The sequence below is a fragment of the Mirounga angustirostris genome, unplaced genomic scaffold (genome assembly GCF_029215605.1).
Source record: "Mirounga angustirostris isolate CCGP_5_RB_7025 unplaced genomic scaffold, mMirAng1.0.hap1 SCAF_3, whole genome shotgun sequence".
In the NCBI taxonomy this organism is placed as follows: Eukaryota; Metazoa; Chordata; class Mammalia; order Carnivora; family Phocidae; genus Mirounga; species Mirounga angustirostris.
In genome coordinates, this window is record NW_026991711.1 from 117,264,012 (window position 1) to 117,287,341 (window position 23,330).

The 23,330-nt window shown below is 38.8% G+C and overlaps 1 pseudogene across 1 annotated transcript in view; it reads right to left on the reverse strand.

Moving 5' to 3' along the window:
* LOC123839127 (calcium uptake protein 2, mitochondrial-like) overlaps nt 1-22,889 on the reverse strand; it is an 85,109-nt pseudogene extending 62,220 nt beyond the window's left edge. The window contains exons 1-2 of the transcript XR_010409854.1: nt 22,847-22,889; nt 21,990-22,147 (exon numbers count right to left, since the gene is read on the reverse strand). The product of XR_010409854.1 is annotated as a calcium uptake protein 2, mitochondrial-like (transcript). The remainder of the gene's footprint in view (nt 1-21,989; nt 22,148-22,846) is intronic.
* Nucleotides 22,890-23,330: the final 441 nt, after the last annotated feature.

Consider the following 23,330-nt stretch of genomic DNA (forward strand, 5'->3'; position numbering starts at 1 on the left):
CATACCATTATATAGTATATGCTAGAAAAAAAAAAAAATCCCTAGAACCAAGCATTTGTTTTCCTTCCTTCGTTGATATTCACTTTTTTCCCCTTAGCCAGACATAGGATATTATTGGTTATAAATAATTTGTGGTCAAGTTTTGGCTTTTATAACAGAATGAGAAATACGTGATAAACTATGTGGATGCTGAGATAAACACTGAGCACATCCTGGGCTGAAAACAAAACAAAACATGTCCCACCCCCTCTCCCATCTCAAACTCAAAGACTTGCGCTTTGCTGTGGCAAACCACTGTTGCACGGCATCGTGGCATTATATGACGGGGCAAGAGAGAGCCACACGGAGAGGTGACAAGGTAGAAATCTGTGATGTGTGACTGTCCTGAAGGCTAGCGATGCCTGCAGTCTGTCCTGAGCAATTTGATACTCCCCGTACTTTCACAGGAGCCCACAGCGTCAGTACCGGTTCCTGCCTGCCATTTCAGGATTCAGGGATCACTTCCCGGAGTGTGCTAAGGAATTTCATAGTCAAAACAATTGTTTGAACATATGGTTACCCCCTCTGAAAATGCAGCCTAAAAATTCAGGATGAACTTAAGTGAGAAGATTTAAAGCAGCAGGCAAAGTGTAGGGTTTTTTTTAAATGTAGGTTTACAATGATCTCATAGTATCAGAGCAGACCTCATTCGAGTAAAGAAAAAAATGAGACTTTTCTCACGATTATTGGATGTACTATTGATGATTTTATTTAACATAGGGATTTCTCTGATCCCAGGAAGCTGTCTTACCATATTTACAAAGCCAGATGTATGTTGATTCATGTTTTTAAAAAGAAAGGAGGAGAGAGAATACTATGCCAAAGGGATAAAATCAAGTTTTTCTCTTTGTAGATTTTAATTAACATCAATCCATTTAATTTCACTGAGCACCTAGTGTTGTGAAAATTACATTCAATAAGGGTAAACAAAGCAAAAAGTAAAATCATCACCCCCGCCTTTAGAGTTTAGCAACTCAGTAGGAGAGACCTGTAGAAAAGCGGAAAGAAACTCTACCAAAAGGGGTAATCAGCACTACAATAAAGGACAACAGAGGGTCCCCTAGAGCACAGAAGAGGAGCATCTAAGGATTTCTGGGGGAGGAGCTCCCTGAGCTTAATGTCTAAGGATATAAAAGAGTTAAGCTGGTGAGCAGAGGAGATGAGCTTTCCAGACAGGGGAGGAGCAAGTGCAAAGCCTGAAACTGTACATGACAGAGCTTGCACTTGGAGGCAAAGGGGGTAGGTGGTAAGTGTTTGAGCAAGGTTCAGGTCTCATCCCCAAAGCACTCTCAAAGTGCATGAGACTTGACTGGGACATGTTTCTCAATGCCTACCCCACGGCCACAAACACTTTTAAAATCAAATGTGCAGGGGATATGAGCCTTCCATGGTATTAAGATCATTGGAGGAGCTTTTTAAAAACTGTTTCCTCAGTCCCAGCCTCAAGATTTTGTCTCAATAGGTCTGAGGTAGGATCCGGGCACAGTATCTCCCCAAGTGATTCTAATGTTCAACCAGGGTCAAGAATCAACAGCGGGGCCGCTGAATTTTAACAAGCTCCCAGGTGATTATGATGTTCATTACCTTTCTAGAATTGCTGCCCTGAGGCTTGTTGAGCACAAGTTCAACACCTGTCTTCACCAAAGCAATTGTCTTCCAAGTGTGGTCCCTGGACTAGCAGTATCAGCATGACCTGGGTACTTAAAAATGCCAATTCCTGGGTCCCACCTAGACTTACTGGATCAGAAACTCCCCAGGTGAGCACGGGTTGTGCTCTAACAACCCGCCAGGTGATTCTGATATATTTAAGTTTGAGAATCACTCAGTAAAGAGAAATTGGTGTATTGGGTGTGTGTGCTGGGTGGCAGGGGGAAAGAAGGAAAGGTGATATAACACACACTTCTCTCCCTACGTTGCTATTCAAGGTAGAACATTTTCTTTAAAGATTTTATTTATTTATTTGACAGAGAGATTGAGAGTACATATAAGCAGAGCGGCAGGCAGAGGGAGAGGGAGAAGCAGGCTTCCCGCCAAGCAGGGAGCTCAATGCGGGGCTCAATCCGAGGACCCTGGGATCATGACCTGAGCCAAAGGCAGATGCTAAACCGACTGAGCCACCCAGGCGCCCCAAGGTAGAACATTTTTATAATTTTTTTTCTTGGAATGAGGCACATTTCTCCATGAACTGCAAAGCAATAAAAATAAAACATAACAAATGATGCTTTTAACTTGCCTTTTGCTGGCATTTGACTCTCCACTGGTCATCCCATCTTCTTAAGGCACCTATAGCTTGATTATTATTTAACAAGGGCCAGGAAATGGTAAGAGTTTAAAATGCAAACTCTTAATGAGACCCTAGGCATGTGTTTTCCACATTCTTACTTTTTCAAAATGCATTTGACTTGGCACATCACATTTTGCCTCCCCAGGATTTCAGTTTAAAGGCAGGGAAGGAGTGTCTGATATTCTTGAGATAGAGGTATGGAGGTTCACTGTAGCCACAGGTTGGGTCAATGCTTTAGGTATTCTCAAATGTCTGCATTTTTTGGCCAGTTTTTAGAAACTTACATTATTGGCAAAGCAAGAAATAGCAATTAAGTTTTAGGGAAAAGCACTTTGAATTTTGATGTCATCTATTATTTCTGGCTTTAGCTTCTCCTTTTTCCCTAGGGAGGCTGCATGCACTTTGGCATTGTAGAGACATGGTTTCAAGTAAGGACACTGTAGCTTCTGGCTCCAGACCTCCGTCGAGGTATTTAATATTCCTGCACCTCCATTTCCTTTAGATGTAAAACAGGGATAATAATTCCCCCCTTTTTTAACATGATTACTGTTAGGAGTAGATAAAATGAAGCATAAGTCACAGTGGAGATGTTCAGTTATGTTCTCTTATTAGCCACCCTTTAGCTGAACTGTCGTAGAAGTTCTAGGTTAGTCTGGAATATTCTGAATTTTTTTCTTCTCTTCCCAGTGATAAGCTTGGCATAAGAAAAAGCACTGCAGTGGATGGGTTATCTCATGGGGGCTAGCAAACTCTATTTACAATTGAGGCAGAGTTACTCGAGTTAATTATAAACATTAATTCAGTTAATTCAGTTCAGAAGCCAGTGAACTTTAGACATGGCTTTGATTCCATCCTTTATCTTCTTGTTTGGACAGCTTCAAAAATATTTATGGAACAGATTTCATGGCTCAGCCATGGATGCACCATTCCCTCAGTACACAGAAAACTGCAAGAAAATGATGTAGAATGGGGCAGTCAGCTCTGGCCTGAGTGCATATTCAGACTCAGCCCCATGTCATATACATTTGGAAACTGCATGCATAATTCTTTATCTGATAAGACACCTTAAAATAAAACTAATGGTCATACAGGGCAACAATCTGACAACTTGTGCATGGAAACCGATGTGTTTTAAAATGCATTTTTTGGGCGCCTGGGTGGCTCAGTTGGTTAAGCGACTGCCTTCGGCTCAGGTCATGATCCTGGAGTCCCTGGATCGAGTCCCGCATCGGGCTCCCTGCTTGGCGGGGAGTCTGCTTCTCCCTCTGACCCTCCCCCCTCTCATGTGCTTGCTCTCTCTCTCATTCTCTCTCTCTCTCAAATAAATAAATAAATAAATAAAATCTTTAAAATGCATTTTTTTTCTAATTTTATAAAGGTGATGTTGCTCATTTACCTTATATTAAGTAACCTCTGGCAGGTCTGGGACAACACCTGTAATCAAACCTAATGCTATTTCTGCAACATAATATGTAAGTATTCACATTAGTAAAATAAATAATGACCAAAAGAACCTCACATTCAGTTCATGTTTTGCCACAAAATCAGTTCAGATCAAGTCAAGATTCACAACCAAATTAGGAAAAATTTTATAGTTTTCAGAACTTTTTGACTTTCAGAATTACGGATAAATTACTAAGGACCTGTACTATATCTTCCTTTGGGGAGTTTTCAATCCTATTAGTTTGCTGTATTCAAAAATCTACACGTCTCATGGGCCAGATCCAAAATAGCATTTAAAACCACTTGCTCAAATCATAAAAAGGCATAAGTTATTTCAAATTCAGCTACCATCCTTAAACTTGTGTTGATAATACAAGAAATGTGCACAAGTTATGGCTTTTAGTTTAACTGTGATGGTTTTAAGTTATTGGTGGGAAAAGATAATTACCAAGTTAGAATAAAATGTAGTCTGCCAACTTATTTAATAAATGTTTTCCAGGGTTGATAGAAAGGAAATTTAAGGGAAATTATTTGTCAATTAAAGAAAATAAGACTTCAAAACAATCACTGACATTTTAGCTCCTAAAAACTGTTGAGCAAGTGATCATTGAGCTTGATTCTTGTAGCGCATTCACCCCTCTATTTTAGATGGTTTGCCAAGTCTTAGAGGATGGAATAGCTTGCTGAACAGTAGAGCAGTCAAATGGATAGATGCAAAGGTTCCATGTGACCAAAATGAAAAAGAAACCGTGTGCTAGGATTTCCTGGGCATTATTATGAAAAACACTTCTGGCTGGGTCTATTTTGGATTTTCCCAGCTCTAGCTATGCTCAGAATATCTTTGCATGTGATACTGTATAGTGATCTCGTAGGCATTTATTTACTCAGTCTGTCTCCCAATGAAGGGTAACGGAATATGCTACCCAAAATACACCACTTTGGCATAAGATCTGTCTTGAGATGAAGCTGACAAAAAAAAAAAAAAACATCTCCCCTGCCCAACTCCTACTTGTATAAAAGCAGGACACAAATTTTCAAAGGTGTCCCTCCCTACCTCTCTACCAAGAAGGACAAATGTTAATCACCTGAAGACAACTTAAGACCCTATCAGCCTGGAAACAGTACCAGAGGACGCTACATGACAAACTTTTCTAACTAGCCTTTATCTTTGCCCTTGGAAACCTAAAACTGCTTTGTCCTGCTAGTTTTTTTTCCAGAAATGTATTTTTCTTTGTTGATGATGCCATATAAGTCAAAGTTCGAAGCCACCTCAAGTGACTCATTTTTCCCTGGGTAACTCCCATGTGTACATAAGGTAAACATGTTAATAAACTTCTGCTTGCTTTTCTCTTATTCATCTTCTATTATAGGGTCTTAGCCAAGAACTCAGAAGGACAGGGAGAAATTATTTTTTCTCCCCTACACAGAAAAAGAAGGTAACTTTTGTTGACCTTAGTAAGTCAGCTCCCAACTTATATGATGTACAAATGGATGCTCAGTTAATACTACTTTATTATACTAGTTGGAGGAAATAAGACCATATTTAAATTAAAAATGACATCAAAACTACTAATCCCAAAAAATTAGTAAATTACTTCTTATTAGTACATCATTTTGTATTATTCCACTACAAGAATATAGTAATACTTAAATGTTCTAGTCAGCTTTACTGAATATACTAGATCTGCATAATCTGTGATAATTGTCTGATCAACATCATGTAAGTAATGTATTTTGAAGAGAGCTTCTTAGCCTCACCTGCCCTTATATGAAGATATGCAGCTGTTAATAAAAGGAAAATGAAGAAGCATTCCAGCCTACAAAAGACTTACTTGCTTCATTGCCCTACCCTTCTTTGAATAATTCTGCTCTATCAAATGCTTAGTCTTTCATTTTAATGAATGTGATCTATTTATTTTTGGTAATAGCATCTCAGGAGCACTTAACCATGCTTGAGCTTGACAGTCTAGGAAGACATTTGACTATTTAGAAGGAGTGTATATGTGTCTCTAAAAAAGCCGAAGTATACAGAGAAGACCAATAAAGGAACTGATTAAAAGAAACACACATCAATCCTTTGGGCAAATGGGAGCATGGAGTGAAAGCGATGTTTTATCTACACATCTGGTTTGCTAATATATGCGAGTAAAGATTGTCTGAAACATCTTCTCTGTAATTATTCCACTCTAGGTAAAGAATGTCCTCAGTTCATCCAATGTTGGATGGGGGGAGGGGTGTTGTGGGGGAATGGCAGCAAATGTTTATTGAGTGCCTATTACAGACCAGGCACTGGGTAAGAAAGGCCCCCACATAAAACATGTGAATAAATTCCCCACCCACAATGTTCTTAGTGTATGATTGATTGTATATTCCTTTCATAAATGTCATGAACTCCTAGAAATAAGGGGAAGTGATTTTGAGTGTGTTAGGTTCCAGCTCTTTAAAGCTATTAATATATGTTCGTGTTTTAACATGTTTTTCCTATAAGTTCATCGTGCTTCCAATTTTAGCAATATCCACAACAACACATTGACTTCAGGACACATGGATTTTTTTTTTTTTTTTAAGATTTTATTTATTTATTTGAGAGAGAAAATGACATAGAGATAGCATGAGAGGGGGGAGGGCCAGAGGGAGAAGCAGACTCCCTGCTGAGCAGGGAGCCCGACGTGGGACTCGATCCCGGGACTCCAGGATCACGACCTGAGCCAAAGGCAGTCGCTTAACCGACTGAGCCACCCAGGCGCCCGAGGACACATGGCTTTAAATCATGACTATACAACAGGATTTGGCGCTACCCCAAAGGACCAGGATATTTGGTGCCGAAGCCTTTTTTTTAAGCACTTCTTTATGAAGAGGAAGGAGGGGGCCAGTTCTTTGATGGACTCATTCTTTCCCACAAACCCTAGCCGCATGTTTATACAGAGAACATAATGGAACACCTCCATCGTGAAGCTCTACCATCACCAAAAACAAAAATTCCTACCTCTTGAGTTCCTATCACTTAACAAAATTGAAACAAATCTAAGGGGTGAACATACTGGATCAACCATTATTCAGCAGGCACATGTCTTGCAAGGAAAGAGTCACAGTTAACTATCCAAACACTTGGGACCCAGAAGGTTTAGAGATTAGCTAAGTGATGACAGAACATAGCCATCAGTGTTCACATTTAATATTTAAAAGCTGTTAATCAGAGACTTCAGGGCCCTTGAGATAAGAATCTTTTTTGAACATGTTTATAGTGTTCATATTCAGTGTAATTTTTAGACCTATGAACAGAAAAAAATTTTCCTCCTATGTTTCTCAAAAGGAGCTTTAAGAAATCTACCAAATTTTAAGCAAACCACGAAACTTTTATAAATCTGTTTCCTGCCCCTGCTGGATATATAGAATAATATTCCCATGCAGGGAAAGAACTGTTGGTATACTTGAGATTCATCCACAGTGCAGGGCAGGTTATTTACGGCAAAACAAGTCAGCCATTAGTCCTGTCCATTAACAAGTTCTGGTCACTGGCCAGGCAAAGAGATATGTATATAACTGGGGCCTGGACCAAAATGTAAGTCCAGTTCTCAGACCCCATTAAAAAACTAACAGCTGTAGAGATGCCTGGGTGGTGCAGTCAGTTGGGTGGACAACTCTTGATTTCAGCTCAGGTTGTGATCTCGGGTTGTGGAATCGAGCCCCACATTGGGCCCAGTACTTGGCATGGAGTCTCCTTGAGACTCTCTCTCCCTCTGCCCCTCCTCCACAGAATAAGTGGATAGATTTTTTTTTTTTAAGATTTTATTTATTTATTTGACAGAGAGAGGCACAGCGAGAGAGGGAACACAAGCAGGGGGAGTGGGAGAGGGAGAAGCAGGCTTCCTGTGGAGCAGGGAGCCCGATGTAGGGCTCGATCCCAGGACGCTGGGATCATGACCTGAGCCGAAGGCAGACGCTCAACGACTGAGCCACCCAGGCACCTCAATGTGGATAGATATTTAAAAAAAAAAAACTAGCAGTTGTGTTACAAGGAGAGTTATGATGTGCAGAACAAAAGGGTAACTGCATTTCAGCACTAAGTGTTTGCTTCCTAGTCAAATAAATTAGGAGAAAATGATAGATAAGAGTCAATAAAGGTATCCAGCTTACCTTGGGTAAGTCACCTAACTCTCAGTGTTATTGCATCATCTATAAAATTGGGACATCAGTAGCACCTATCTCATAGTGTTCATGGTAGACAGTAATCATTATCTAAGAGAGAGCTTATTATTAGGAAGTCACACCACAAAAGTAGCCTACATTCAAGTATATAGCATCTGGAACATTCACATTACTTCTATCAGTAAGGCCTTGTCCCCTAGGATAAAAATGCAAATGTGAAACTTTGAAAAGAAACTTACTTCAGGTACTAGTACCTATCTTCAAGTTGGTGAAGTCTTCCATCAAAATGAAGGCCAGAGAGTTAAAAGCAAATGTATGTGGGTCGGGGGGTGTAAGAAGTTCAGAATGAGAGTGGAACAAGGGAAAGTTAGTCTGATTAGTGAATTCTGCCTAAATCTTGGAAAGAGTAAATAGGCCCTCATTTGCAGGAAAGAACACGCCCCCTGAAAAGGGGAAAAATTATGATCACAGCCTCACTGAGTATCCCGGATTTGCACATCACCAGCCTTGAGCCCAGAATCCTAGATTTGTGCAGACAGACTTAATGAAAATAAGTCAGTAGGTCTAATTAGAAATATGTCATTTTCTTCCCCCACTCTTTCTCTTCCATCCTTTCCTTCCTCCCTCCCTCCCTCCCTCTTTTCCTTCCTTCCCTCCCTCCCTCCCTATATGTTCATTGGAGTTCAGAGGATGCATATATTTGCTTCAGGCAACTGTCTGAGTCCTATCAGTTTTCCAACAGAAAATGTTTTGAAGGCTGGTTTAGAGGTGTGCCTAACAGCATGTTGGTGAATATCTAAAATTTTATAAACTAAAATGAAATGAAAGACTGTGTGAAGCCATCCACCTAAATATTGAAAATAAGCCTTAAACGCCTCAATGCAGGTAAAGGGAAGTGACATGCATTTAAAGCAGTTCAAGAGATGATATGGGCAGAAACAGCACACAGAAATGAATTTAGAGCTCATTTCAAAAATTGGGGAGACTTTACTGCATCAATGCTTGTAGTGAGCTTATCTCCTTTTTACAGATGTGGAACCTAAAAGAATTTGATAAATTTTCTTTCTGAGGTCTATATTAAGAAGGGATATTTCTTTCACTATAGGTGAAGCATGAAAAAATATTTAAAGGTTATATGCATAAATATGGATATGTGTGTGTGTGTGTTGTGAATACATCCATATCCCTGTTCTGAGTTGATCTTAGGAGAGATAGCTGCCCAACAGCCTTAGCTATGCCTAACAAACTTGGTTATATCATCATTGTCTTCATAAATATTCACCTCTACTTAAAGAAGTGAATATTCATATGTATATACTACAGACAAGAGGGAGCCAATGGGTGAGTGTCAGTGTCCAAATGAGTCTCACCAGCACTGCAGAAAGACTTTTCAACCCAGAATTGTTTAACTACCTTTACAGTATCTGAACTGCAGATGAGTTCACATTTATTAGTGAGCTGATAGGGTTCAGAGCATGCCACCCCAACGTATGCCACACCAGCATAGGACTATTTTGAGCTGAAGGTTGAGCTTTCTACCCTCACCTTATCTACCTGTAATTCCCCCTTGTGAAGGTGTGTCCTCTTCCCATACCTGCAAGAGGATAACAACCTTATCATCAGAGACAGACAGCACCAAGAGTCTACATGAACAAACCTTATTAACTAGCCCTTATCTTGCATTAGGTTCCCCATATATTTGCCTTCCCATAATTTGCCACCCTAGAAGCTCAAAGTCCTTTTCTTTTTTTTCTTTTTTTGTCACTTCTCTACAAAATTATTGTTCTTTCCTAAGATGCTATATAAGCCCAAGTTCTAACCACTGCTTTGAGTTACTCATCACTTAGTATTCCCATCTGTGTGCATTATACACATGTTAATAAGCTTTGGTTTGTTTTCTCTTGTTAATCTGTCTTTCACCATCTAATTTGCATGGCCTCAGTCACTGAACCTAAGACGGGTAGAGGAAAATGATTTATTTCTCTCCTACAGAATTGAACTTAAGAGTTTATGATATATGCCCTTGGGCATGTGGTGCAGCTCTACCACAAACAGTCCCATGCTTAACTGCTGATGTATCTGAGACATCTTCCCAGTTACCAAGAATTTATGACAGGCAGAATGAGAGAGGCAGAGGGGAGTGAACCATGTACATCCCACTGAGTCCCAGCTCTTTTATTTATCAAAACCTTAAAACTACAAAACACCTCTTACTGGGAAGGAAAGCTGAAGGTAAGAGGGGAGATTGGAAGCTTCAGCTTCTCTCAAGTGCCCACACCAAGTATGTCTGTCTAGATGTCTAACTTCATCCAGGGCAGAAATTCATCTCTCTAGCGGCCAGAAACAATCCCACACACTACACACACAACACACACACACATACACACACACACAGTTTCCTCTGGGCATTTGATGACTACCTCAAGAGATGATAAAGCAGGCCCCTCCGCAGGGGATATGTATCAGATATATCAGGAGTTTAGCATACATTGCTTTCTTAATATCCTCAGGTCAACAGCATAAGACATTATAATCACTCCCATTTTACAGATAGGAAACCTGAGGCTTAAAGCCAAAATCACATGGCTAGCAAATGGTAGAACTAATGGTAAAACCAGGTCTGTATGACACATGCTTCCAACCACTGCCCTCTTCATGTTGCCTACAATGCATGACAAGGATGCCTATAATTTTGCCAAAGAAGATATAAGCATAATTTCCATGTAAAATCCTTCCCACCTGTCTACATCCAGTTTAGTGGATTAATCAAACTGAAAGAAAAGTAAAGCTAAGAAAAATGTTTTATAGAAACCCTAAAAATTGAGATTCTTTTCAAATATTTCACGAAGATGACTCATCCCACACTCTTCCTGTAACAAGTTCTCTGGCTCTTTATTGAGCCTAGTTTCCCCTTGCTGAGGTTACATTTCATTACTGCAGAATTCCTTAAAAATAAAAACATCAAACATCAAAGCAGAAGTTGTCTGACCTACTTTTGATGATCATTGGAAACAATGAGGTTTCTATGCATTTCCCTCGCCTTTATGCTCTTTCTTTGTGATTACTACCATCTTTTGTAATTCATTATACCCCAAGGCAATTACTGCATTTTGGGAAATGCACAGCATTAAAAGGAATTTCCATGCAGGGTTACAGAAACTGAATGCCACATTTCTGAGTAAAGAACCCTTCCTTAGGGCATTGTGGATTAGCCTTTCCATGCCAATAGGGTGGGATGGAGACAGTTTCTTTAGCAGTCCCACAGTGTATTGAAAAGTCCATGAACATAATTTTTCTTTTTGGACAAGTCCATTGGTGACTGCCCAGGACAAGTTACATCCTATGGATCTCTCTCCCTAAACCCAGCTATTGCTCATTTAGTCACTTAGCTGAGGATGCCAGCCTTTCATGGAGATAGAAATTAAACATGTATCAATCTGAAATCTTTCTGTGATTATGGGTTGTACCCACCTTTAACCAGGACATATCAGAGCTCTGGTCTGACACCTTGGACTTTCAAGTGTAGGCATTTGAGCCAACTGCCACCATCTAAAACCTGCATGATCCAACGTAACCCAGACCCTTCTCAACCAATGTTGTACTTCAGCATACATAGCCTGAAATTTCATGAGCTTTGTTGAAATAGTGAAAATTAGAGATTTTTTGTCTTATTTTATTTAACTTAATTAATACTTCCAACAATTGGATCATAATGAGATTTCTACAGCTTCTTTTTTTTTTTTTTAAGATTTTATTTATTTATTTGACAGACAGAGACATAGCGAGAGAGGGAACACAAGCAGGGGAGTGGGAGAGGGAGAAGCAGGCTTCCCACAGAGCAGGGAGCCCAATGCAGGGCTCGATCCCAGGACGCTGGGTTCATGACCTGAGCCAAAGGCAGATGCTTAATGACTGAGCCTCCCAGGCACCCTCTACAGCTTTTTTTTTAACCAAATTCTTAATTAGCTGAAGAGCCAAGATGTGTGGCATTTATTTCAATATTATGTTAAATCTATAATAAATGCTTAATATAAAAGAAGACAAAAGGGATCTTTAACACCATTCAAAGCTTTTCTAAAGAGAAATAAGAAAGTGTGTGGTAGAGGAGAAAAGCAGGCAGGCCTGGAAGATACTCACCCCAGAGGAGAACTCTTCAAATTCAGCAGTGTAAGAGCAGATATGTTGAAGTCACAAACAAGTACTAAATAAGTAAGGAGCCTAACTAATTCCCCCTGTCTGGCAATAAACAAGTTGCCAAATCTTCCAGAACCTTAATTTTCTCATCTTGTTAAGATAAAGTTTACAGTGTCTTCTTCAGAGAGCTGTTGAGATGGATACATGAGGTCACATAGGTCAAAGTGCTCTGTGAACTGAAGGGTCCCTACAAGAGAAGTACCACAATGTTAGGAGGACAGAACATAATGCAACTCTGTTCTTAATCCTGCTCAGCAAACTGGTTAGAGAAAACCATGTCATTCTTTCCCCTTTCTTCAGCTTCTTGTCTCCCTCTAAACCCTTACCATATGTGTGTGTGTGTTGGGGGGGAGGGATGTTGCTCTGCTTCTCAACAGTATTTGTCTCATAACTCAGCTACTGACACTATTGTTTGCATGATAACACTCAATTTTGACTATTCTGAACTAGTGTATCTACTACCATCAGTGACCTGTACTCTTCTGTGAACTTCCACCAAAGTTCAAAGAAGTGAATTGGCTTTTTTAAAAGAAGCTCTACAGTACAGTTATCTCTAACTAGGGAGCTAATAGCAGTTTCTCCTTTGTGGCAGAGAAAATCTTTATCAATTTACCAAAAGATTTGAGTCTCCTTTTCTATATGAGTGAAAGAAAAGTCTACATGTTATACTAGGTACTGAAAATAAACTCCTCAACAGAAACAGTCACGGTCCCTACCCTTGTGAGGCTTGCAGCCAAGTAGTAAATAATAAGAGTAATGAGAATATTAAAAGCAACAGCTAACACTGATTGAAAGCATACTGTGTGCCAGGGATTGTTCCAAGCAGTTTAAATGTATTATCTTATTTAATCCTCGAATAAGTTGTCTTTACTCACTGTCTCTGCATCTTCACCTCCTCTTCTTTCTTGAAATGACACAATTTAGACTTTTGTTCCCACAATTCATTGAAATCACTGTGCTCAGGGTCACTAACTTTCACCAAGTTGCCAAATCCAATTGAGCCCTTCTCAGTCCTCATCTTGTTCAACCTCTTGGATAGATCTGACAAAGTTGACCTCTCCCTCTGTCTTGAAATACTTCCTATACTTGCCTTCTTGAATACCACTCTCCTGCTTTCCTCTTATCTTATAGGGCAGCTCCTCTTCCATCCCCTTTGCTAGTTCTTCTTCATCGCCCTGATGTCTTGATGTGGGAGTGTATCAGGCCTCAGCTTTCAGACCTTTTCTTACTTCTGGCCTCATACCTTCCTAGGTGATCTATTTGCCTTTGGTAATTTTAAACACCTTCCACATGCCAATCACTCCAGCTTCATTTGTGTCCCCTGAACAGTAGACTGCCTATGTAGCTATTCAACTCGTATCAGTTTGCTAGGGCTGCCATAACAAGATAGCATAGACTGGGTGGTTTCAACAACAGAAATTTATTTTCTCAGACAGTTATGGAGGCTAGAAGTCCAAGGGGTCAGCAGTATTGGTTTCTTCTAAGGCCTTGCTCCTTGGCTCCCCCCTTCTTCCCATTGCCTTCCCTCTGTGCATGTCTGTGTCCTAATCTCCTCTTCTTATAAGAAACTGCTTGTATTGGATTAGGACCCACCCATTTTACCTTAATTACCTCTTTAAAGACCCTGTCTCCAAATAAAGTCACATTTTGAGGAACTGGGGTAGGGACTTTACCATATGAATTTGGGAGGATATAATTCAGCTCATAACAAAACCAGGTACTCAACTTCTCCACTCCAGTGAATAATGGGAATCTCAGACTTAACATGGCCAAGACTGATCTTTATATCCCATTCCACCCTCACCCCACTGCACCTTCCAAAAACCTGGCTTTTCTCTCAGTGCTCTCCATCTTCATTCAGTTTCTATTCAATGTCCCCTCCTATCTAATGTATACTCTTAATTACTCTCTAGGCCCACATCATGCTACATCTTTATATATTTATTGTCTCTCTCCTACTAAAATGTAAGCAAGACAGGGATTTTGTTCTGTCCCTTGCCTTATATCAGCATTAGGAATGGTGGACTGATACACAGTAGTTCCTTAATAACTATGTGCTGAATGAGTAAACATAATTACCACAACTCTATTATATAGGTAGGTTATCGTTTCCATTTAATAGGTAAAGAAATAAAAACTCAGAGAAAATATGTAACGTTCCTTGGGTCATAGAGCTAGTAAGGAATACAGCTAGGGTTTGGAACCAGTTAATCTGAATCCAGATCGCTGATAAGCAGTAACATTCCAGTGTGGCAAATGCTATTTCTAGAGAAGCAAGAGTGTACTGGAGCCTTAGGAGGGGTACCTAACTCAGGAGTTTATAAAAGGAGACAACTGGTATAAAAGCAATATGGAAGAAAGTCCCACATATGCAGGTTAGGTAAGATCCTAAACCAGGTTGGTGCTCAGTAATTAGTCAAGTGAATGAGTAAAATAAATAAATAATTATTATATAAACCCAGACAAATCAGAGCATACAATCATGGAAGAAGACTATAGTACTCAGCACTCTATTTATTCATGAAACCATTAAATTTAAAGAGAAGAAGGAAGAAATGACTACCACAACAACCAGCCACAGCTCCCAAGCCTATAATGAAGCTGTCAGAATGGACCATACGAGGCCAAATATATTATGATACCAGTATTGGTCAACAAGGTCACAACAATAATTAAGATCTCGTTCTAACTTCGTCAGGGCCTTGGGGAAATGGTAAACTTAGCAGAAACTTGAAATGTGTAGCAGACCTCAAAGATTCTGCAAGGAAGTTTATAGCTCCCTAGTGGACACAATCAAAGCCAAGTCTTTGATAATCCACAACAGAAAAGCAACAGGAATATTCAACTGCATGCATAGAGAGATGGTTCTCTAAAACCAAAATGAAAACTTTAAATAACCGTGTTACTTAAACTTAAACCACTTTTATTTCACCAAGGAGAGCCCATTTTAGTATTCATCATGCTAATGTGACAATAAAAACCCATCTCTGACATTAAATATAATATTTAGTAAAATTCCAAGAGTTAATGAAGATATGGATGGCTAGGAAAGTTGAGAAATTAACTTCTGAGGTGTGCTTCTTTCTGAAATAATGCTATCTAGAATCTGGATTCTTATTTAGGGCACTGATTGCCCCTAGAGTTTAAGTTACCTAGCCTTTGGATCCTATCACCAGTCCATGCTGAAGTGTTAAAATGTTATTTATAGGCATTGTAGCCTATAGGAGCTGGAAAGGCTGCAAGTGTTATGGCCAAGTCCATATAAGTACTTTAAGAAAAAGAAAGCATGGCACCAACTGTGCCAAATGATACCACCCCAAATCCAGTCTGAGAAAAATTCTTAATTGAAAAACATGCTATTGGAAGATAATCAGACTCCCTTTGTATGTTCCAAATTTATGAATTTGAGCCATTAGCAGTGTGCATTAGACCCACTGATAGTGCTGGGAAGACTAAAAAATATACTTATAGAACATGTTTGTCAAATTCTATGTAAAACCCTATGGGAATATTGACTAGAACTAGACTGAATTTATAGATTAATTTGAGAGGAACTATTACCTTTAGGCTACTGAATCCAACATCCATGATCACAGTATGTCTCTCTATTTACTTTTTCTAGTTACATATCCTAGAGCAGAATTTCTCAACCTTAGCAATATTGACATTTAGGGCCAGATAATTCTTTGTTGCCCTGTGCAGTGTAGGGTCTTTAGCAGTGTCCCTGGCCTCTATCCATCTGATGACAATAGCATCCCCTGCCCAGATGTGACAATCCAAAATGTCTCCAGACAGGGGAACCTGAGTGGCTCAGTGGGTTAAACGTCTGCCTTCGGCTTAGGTTGTGATCCCAGAGTCCTGGGATTGAACCCCACATCGAGCCCACATTGGGCTCCCTGCTCAACGGGGAGTCTGCTTCTCCCTCTGCCTGCTGATCCCCCGGTTCATGCTCTATCTGTCTCACGTTCTCTCAAATAAATCAAAAAAATCTTTAATAAATAAATAAATAAAATGTCTCTAGACATTGCCAAATGTCCCCTAGGGGCAAAATCATCTTCTGTTGGGAACCACTGTCCTAAAGAAACCTTTAAACATATTATCAAGCAGGCATGGGCAAATGTATTTATTGCAGCACTGTTTGTAATAGCAAAACATTAGAAATAACTTAGTTGTCCATTAGTAAGGGTATGGATCAATAAAATTTGGTTTATCCCTGCAATAATATTTTATTAAGCAGCAAAACATAAAATAGAAGAACTAGATCTATCTATAATGTGAATAATCTAAAAAAATAAAGGTGAATAAAAAAAGGTACATAAGACTAATAAAATATAATAGCATTTATACACACTTTAAGTACTTAAAACAATTCAGTACTTAAAATCACTCTAAATATCCAAACAATACTTTAAATTGGTAAAAATTTAAAAATTCACATGGGAATGATTTCCATAAATTTCAGGACAGTTGAAGAGACAAAGAATGGAAATGCGGTAGGGCTTTAGCTTTAGTTTTCTCAATTTTATTTCTTTAAAAACGAAAGTAATATGAAAAAACTATGGCAAATATATATGCTTTGGGTCTGGATGGTAGACTTATGAGTGAGTATCTGTTATATTATTCTCTGTACAATTCTACACACCTGAACTATTTCACATTAAAAATATAAAATTTATAAATCTATGAGCTATCTTTTGAAGGACTGCCTAAATTGGAAAGCTTATACTTTCTCAAGAGTAATTTGTTTTCAAGTATCTCATTAGGCTTTTTAAACAGTTTCTGAATTTCCCTCAACACTCATTTGTAAATGAGAGCTAAATATTTGTTTCAAGTCAGTATTATTCATCAGTCACTAATGCAAATCCCGCAAGATTCCCTCATAGATTAGATCTAGATCTCCCAAAGGAGCCTTTAAACTATCCAAATATAAAACACTCGTAATTGAACTTACTAACATTAGAAGGTACAAACTTTGACAGAGTATTTAGTATTTAAATTATACCAGGTAGTGTGCTGGATCCTTATTTTGGAATGCTTCCGTTGGCAGTGAAGACCATCTCTATCCCTGGAATTAAGGGAACTGGAGACACTGGCTAATTTACAAATCAGTTTTGCAATTCCTTTTTATAGAGTGCTACAGTTTTACAAATGCCCTTTTCTAACTTCAACAAACACAATGAATTCACAGCTATAATTAGAACTTGGTCCTTCATCTTTTCATAGGACCTATGAATTTTCTTTTTTTTTTTTTATGAAATAGCTTTCTAAAGAAAAGTTTTAAAAGGAAAAAACCGTATTGTCACACACTGAGATTGACAATCCCTAAAAAGTCTGCAGCTATATTTAAGTCAAAGGTCAGTTCAGATGGAAGTTTCAACTTATTTTTCAATTCCTGCTCTTTTAAAAGGCCATGTGACTTAAAAAGCTATTCCTTTCATACAGGAAGAAAATGGATGGTCCCAAATGATGAGAGTAGGTGATAATAATCATAATTATGATAAAAGCACCATCAATGTGCTCTCCAGGAAGATATTTTATATGACATCAAGAGCTTGGTACAAGAAATGAAAAGAGAAAAAAATGTGCTGGTACTGCCAGTGTTCAGGCATTTAAAGCCAATCATATGTCACTGATACAAAATAGCATGTTAACAGGTGTCAAATTCAGAAATCAGTAAGAATCTCCCCCCCTTCACTTTAATGGTACAAATTGAATACGTGTACCAAATTCTAGCAACAAGAGTTATATTCCTTTCTAATCAATAGGTGCTTTAGTTAGTAATGTTGGTTTTTTTTTTTTTCAAGATATGTAAATTATTTTCCAATTTGAGTTGTTTACTTATCTGTGCTTGGGTGAATCTTCTCTATTTAACATCCAGAGAACACAATGTAGAATGTTTTTGAATTTATGACTCATAATAAATATAAAAGAGACATTTTTAACAACCATATTTAAGAGATTTTGAAGAAATTACCACAGGGAGCAATTCCTTCACGGCCAAAGACCCTGTGGAGTGGCTCTCACTATAGGTCATCTGAAACACATGAACACCTTGAACGTGGCCTCAAACTGATCCCACTGGAGAGAGTCAAACAGTGTCTCTGGCTGAGGACTCTCCATGCTCATTGTGCTTTACTGAAAACAGGGAGATTAAATAGAAGCTTACCAACTGAATGTTGAGAACTCCAGCCATTTTCCTTTGCTTGGTTCCCAAAATGCTAATATTCAGGCTAATATTCCCTGAATTTGATTCTCTGAGGAGTCTAAACTGCCCAAGGGAAGAGACCAGAAAATACCAACAGTGGAGATAAGAAGAAGAAGCTTACCAGCTTCAAATAATGATTATGCTCATGGATATGTATGTTCCTCTTTTCCAAAACATATAATCACAGTGGAGACATAGAGTGAAACATGAACAAATAAAACGCAATGCTCAATAGTAAATGAAGTCAATTGGCTGATAAAGTCAACTGTTAATTACATAAGTTTGGAGAAAGGAGAGAGATGACGTCCAGAGCAGCTTCATGGAAGGCTTCACAGATGAGTGGAATTGGATCAGACCTTCTAAGAGGAGTAGGAGTTTAGCAGGTAACAAGAGGAGCAGGCACACCAGGTGGGGATAAAAAGTGAGCAAAAATTACAGGTCAAAAACTTAACAGGTGTGTTCAGGACAGAGCGAGCAGACAAATTGCTTGGAAAATGTAGAAGATAGAACTGAAAACAAAAATGGGAGCAATGTTTCAGGGTCTAGAACTATCACTTGCATACTGTAGATACTCAAAGAGTTTCTAAATGAAAGGCGTGAATGCCAAATCTGAGCAGGAAAGTGATTTGATCAGTTGCAGTTGTAGAATGACTTAAACCAGTCCTTTGGTGAAGAAAGAGAGACCAGGAGTAGTTCCCCAGTTTTCCAGGCATAAGAATTTAGTACCTGAAGTGAAATGGCAGCAGTGTGACATGGACAGAAAGAAACAGAAGAGAGAGTTAATTCTAAGAAATAAATTTATAGAATTTGGTTAAATAAAAAAGAATAAGAAAAATGTTCATTAAAATTAATGTCAAGGATAAGAAGAGAGGTTCTCATTCCCAGATGTTTTGCCTCTCCCATCTCCTTCCCATCTCACAGACTGTTGATAAAAAAGGAATGGATTTAGACAAATAAAGACAATATTATACTTTGTAATTTGGGGTTGGCTGGGGGAAGCTTTGAGCTCTGTCTGCACAGAGCTGCACTTATTATTAATGCATTTTAAGAGACAAAAGGCATCCTACGCATCTCTGAAAATTCTTCCCTTCCTGATTTCTGGGCAAAGGAATTTATATGCGGATGATTTCCCTTGAGCATTCTTTCTTTCTAGTGACGAAAATACAGTCAGTGGTCTCAGTCAAAGCAGACTTTCCCCAAGGCCACACACATCCAGCCTGCCAGTCTGAACTGCCACCAACCATTCTCTCCCTACCTCCTAGTTATTTCCTCTAAATAAATTACAACAGGAAGGGAGAGAACAGTACTTGGGCAGAAAGCTTCACAATGTAAATACCACTTACAGCTGACAATGTTGTTTTGCATATGTGCATCTGCCCCAAATTAGAAATACTTGTGAATGGAATACCACAAATGTCTTTGAAGTTCATTACCATTGAGAGTTAGGCACTGAGGGGGCCTTTTCCTTGTTTACATAGCATGTTAAGGTCTCACAGAGACTAAGGGAAGTGGAGTAACCACTCTGGTTTACATTATAAGACGGTTCACAGAGATGAAAAGACTGTGTGCAGAGAGTCATACTGCCTCTGTTATTACCACCAGGACAGATACGGCAAACAGAAAATCAAGTTTATCTGTCAGAACCATGGGTTATGTATATAAAGATAACTTCAAGTTCTTGGGAAGGTTCAAATTCGCTAAGGACGTGATGACCCCCTATTCCAAATCTATGGTCTATTCCAAATCTATGGCTTTTATAAGGTTTTATAAGGTTTTGCCACATTTTCCTCTCTCTTGCTCTCCTTGTAAGAGTGTAATAATGCCTATGTTTATTTAATGAACCATTTTCTTATATGTAGTATAAAACCTGAACCTATAATTGGGAGAATCTCAAAGGAGAAGGAGTCTAGGAGAGAATGACCAACTCATGTGTCAGATAAGGTGGCAAATAACAAATTAAAAGACACTCAAAAATGACTTGTTTTAAATGGCACCCAGATCAAAGAAAACAGTGTACGGGTGACATTGTGTTTAATGTGTTAATAAGTGTACAAACCACAGAACCACAGCAGAGAGCACATGGAGAAAAAGTCATGAGATCAACATAGGTGGATGCAAAGGGATTTTGTACATGCTCCTGCCTGTGTTTAGATCCGCCATCTTTCTTCTGTTTACAGTGGGGCTTGGAGACAACACATTTTGAAATGAATTTGTAGTAATGACTGACTTTTAGGTTTCTTCAGTCCAATATCATCTTTAAGACCTTTCACTCTAGTTTTTATGCTCTGCCTTTTAAATCTGTGTGGCTCCCTACTGAGCCCCTTTAGTGACCAATTTTATCTGAGCAAATAGAAAATTCTGTAATTTAGTAGAAAGTCTCCTCCACTTGAAAGCATAGCAAAATTGTTCCTCAGAACTCCCAGGTACATTTTCCTAGCCCAGAAAGTTGCCTTAAATACAGTTGTGGGGGCATCTGCGTGGTTCAGTTGGTTAAGCGTCTACCTTAGCTCCAGGTCATGACCCCAGGGTCCTGGGATCAAGACCCACATTGGGCTCCCTGCTCAGCAGGGAGTTTACTTCTCCCTCTACCCCTTCACCCCTGCTTGTACTCTCTCTCTCTCTGTGTCAAATAAATAAATAAAATCTTTAAAAAATAATAAAAAATAAAAATAAATTTTAAAAAATACAATGTGTGTTTCCCTTGAGGGTTTGGCAGAAGTTGACAAAGAAAGTCTTCTTAGGACTCCTTTTCTGTCTTAAACTTTTTTCCACCAAGCTACCCAGAAAGGCAGGTAAAAACTAATAAGCATCCTTAAGGTATTTATATGAAGCTCCAAGCAGAGCATAATTAAAAACCTTTGAGGTTTATTCTTATTTTATCATACAAATTCACCTCAGTTTTTCTCTCTAGTCATTAATGTGTTTTCATCACCGATATTCTCAATTGGTAGATGTGAGGATTGGCATAGACCTCTAGAGAGACAAAGCAAAACTGGATGTCTGTGGTGGCATGGTGGCAGCAGAGAGGGGCAAGAAGCGGGAACAGAAAGAAATGAATGGCATGAGAATCCATCCAGAGACAACCATGGGGAGAAGTGGATAATATTCAGGTAACTCATACCTGTATGAAAAGTTTATAATAAAGCCCGATTTATGGTAGCCTATTGATGTGGGAAACAAAGGCCAAAGTAAAATTATTAAATTTCCTTACTACTTGCAGCCCATTGTCCTTGAAACAGGCAGAGTGACATTCCTCTAGGAACTCAGCTGCCTCGATGTTAATACTTTGTTAAGGGCAAAAGGCAATCTTAGCCTGAACCCCAGGATCCTGTAAGTGTACTTTAACATATAAAAATTCCTTTGGAAGCTTCCTTTATCTCTATCCCCCAAGATACATGTTGGCAATCATCCCCCAAGCATATGACCCACCAATATATATTTGAAGTGTCTCATGACTAAAGTTTTATTAGAAAGTAATAAAGGACATTTTCCTAACAATAGCTAGCCCCCTCAAGGTCCTGGAAACCTTGCTTCCAAAATTCCTTTGAGATTTATGCTATCCCTAACCCTCTCCCAACTTCAAAGTATATCATGGGCCACTTGTCATGACCCCAGCGCAGCTCTTCCTGCCCACAGGTCCTGTCCCCAGGCTTTAATAAAACCACCTTTTTGCACCAAAGATGTCTCAAGAATTCTTTCTTGGCTGTCGGCGTTGAGTGCTAACAACTTTCCTACATCACTATTGTCCAAAAAAGGTCCAAACAGATCCAGTCCCACATGCTGACCTTTAATGATGATAATAATCTGCAATTGCTTCACCTGCACTGCATTCCCTTTAATAAGTCAAAGTACCTCTTACTTAAGTTACATTATGTCAAAATACAATTTTCATGAAGTTAAAGACGGTTCCCAAATATATAGTGAGCACTTGTCACAAATGTATTTACTTCATTAATAAGGAAATCAGCAGGATGACAAAGCTGGTTCAAAGACAGGGGAAACTGCTATATAGTCAATGAAAAATAGAATGCTGAAATACAATTTCTAGGAAAAGAAGCAAAAATCACAGCCTTTGCTGCCATCTTGTCTACAAAGCAGAAATTATTTACATCTCCACCAAACAAGAATCATTTGCAACTTTTCAATCTCCCACAAGGTAATATCTAACTTTACTGAGTTTAGATCCTAACCAGTAATAAGTGTTGCATCATCTATCAGTGCTTCACCAACTTGGGTGAACGTTAGAATCACACTAAGGGCTCGTTAAGCCAGATTTCTAGGCCCTGCTCCCAGAGTTTCCAGTCTGGGATGGGTCCTAAGAATTGGTGTGTCTAACAAGTTTCATGTGCTACTTCTGTTGCTGGTCCAGGGACCACACTTTGAGAACCACAGCTCTAGCTGGATATTGAAAAGTCTCATGGTAATATTTCTGCCATATTTTCAAGTGTCACATACGTCAGGATACATTGTGAAAGACTTTAAAATAGACCAACAAGATTACTGGATATCTTTAATGGAAAACTAGGACTTACCTAATTCCAGATATTCTGAATCCTTGGGGTTTGCATCTTTCATTGTCTTTGAGCTATTCTAGAACTCTGTAATTTGTAGATAACTAATAGCAATGCAAAGGATTCTTGTCCACAGACATGCAAATTAATTATGTCTAGGTGGAAATACAAATGATTCCCCCCCAACCCTCCACACTCACTCTCTGCAAAAAGCCACTTTTGCATTTATTTGTAAATTTAATTTCAATATTCTTTGTGTGTGTGTGTGTATGTGTGTGTTATTATATGGTTCTTCGAATTTTCCTTTGAATTGCTTGTTACATTTTATTGGTTTCCTCAATTAATGAGTTAACTGAAATCTTCAGCACATGTTTATTTTATATTTGCATGAGTCATAATTATACCCTTTAAAATTATCTTTTAACAGTTATTTTTCCTTAAAAATAATCCCCAAGTTCAGAATTTCACGTTTTGTTGATACTGTTTCCACTGCAAACAAGTGAAT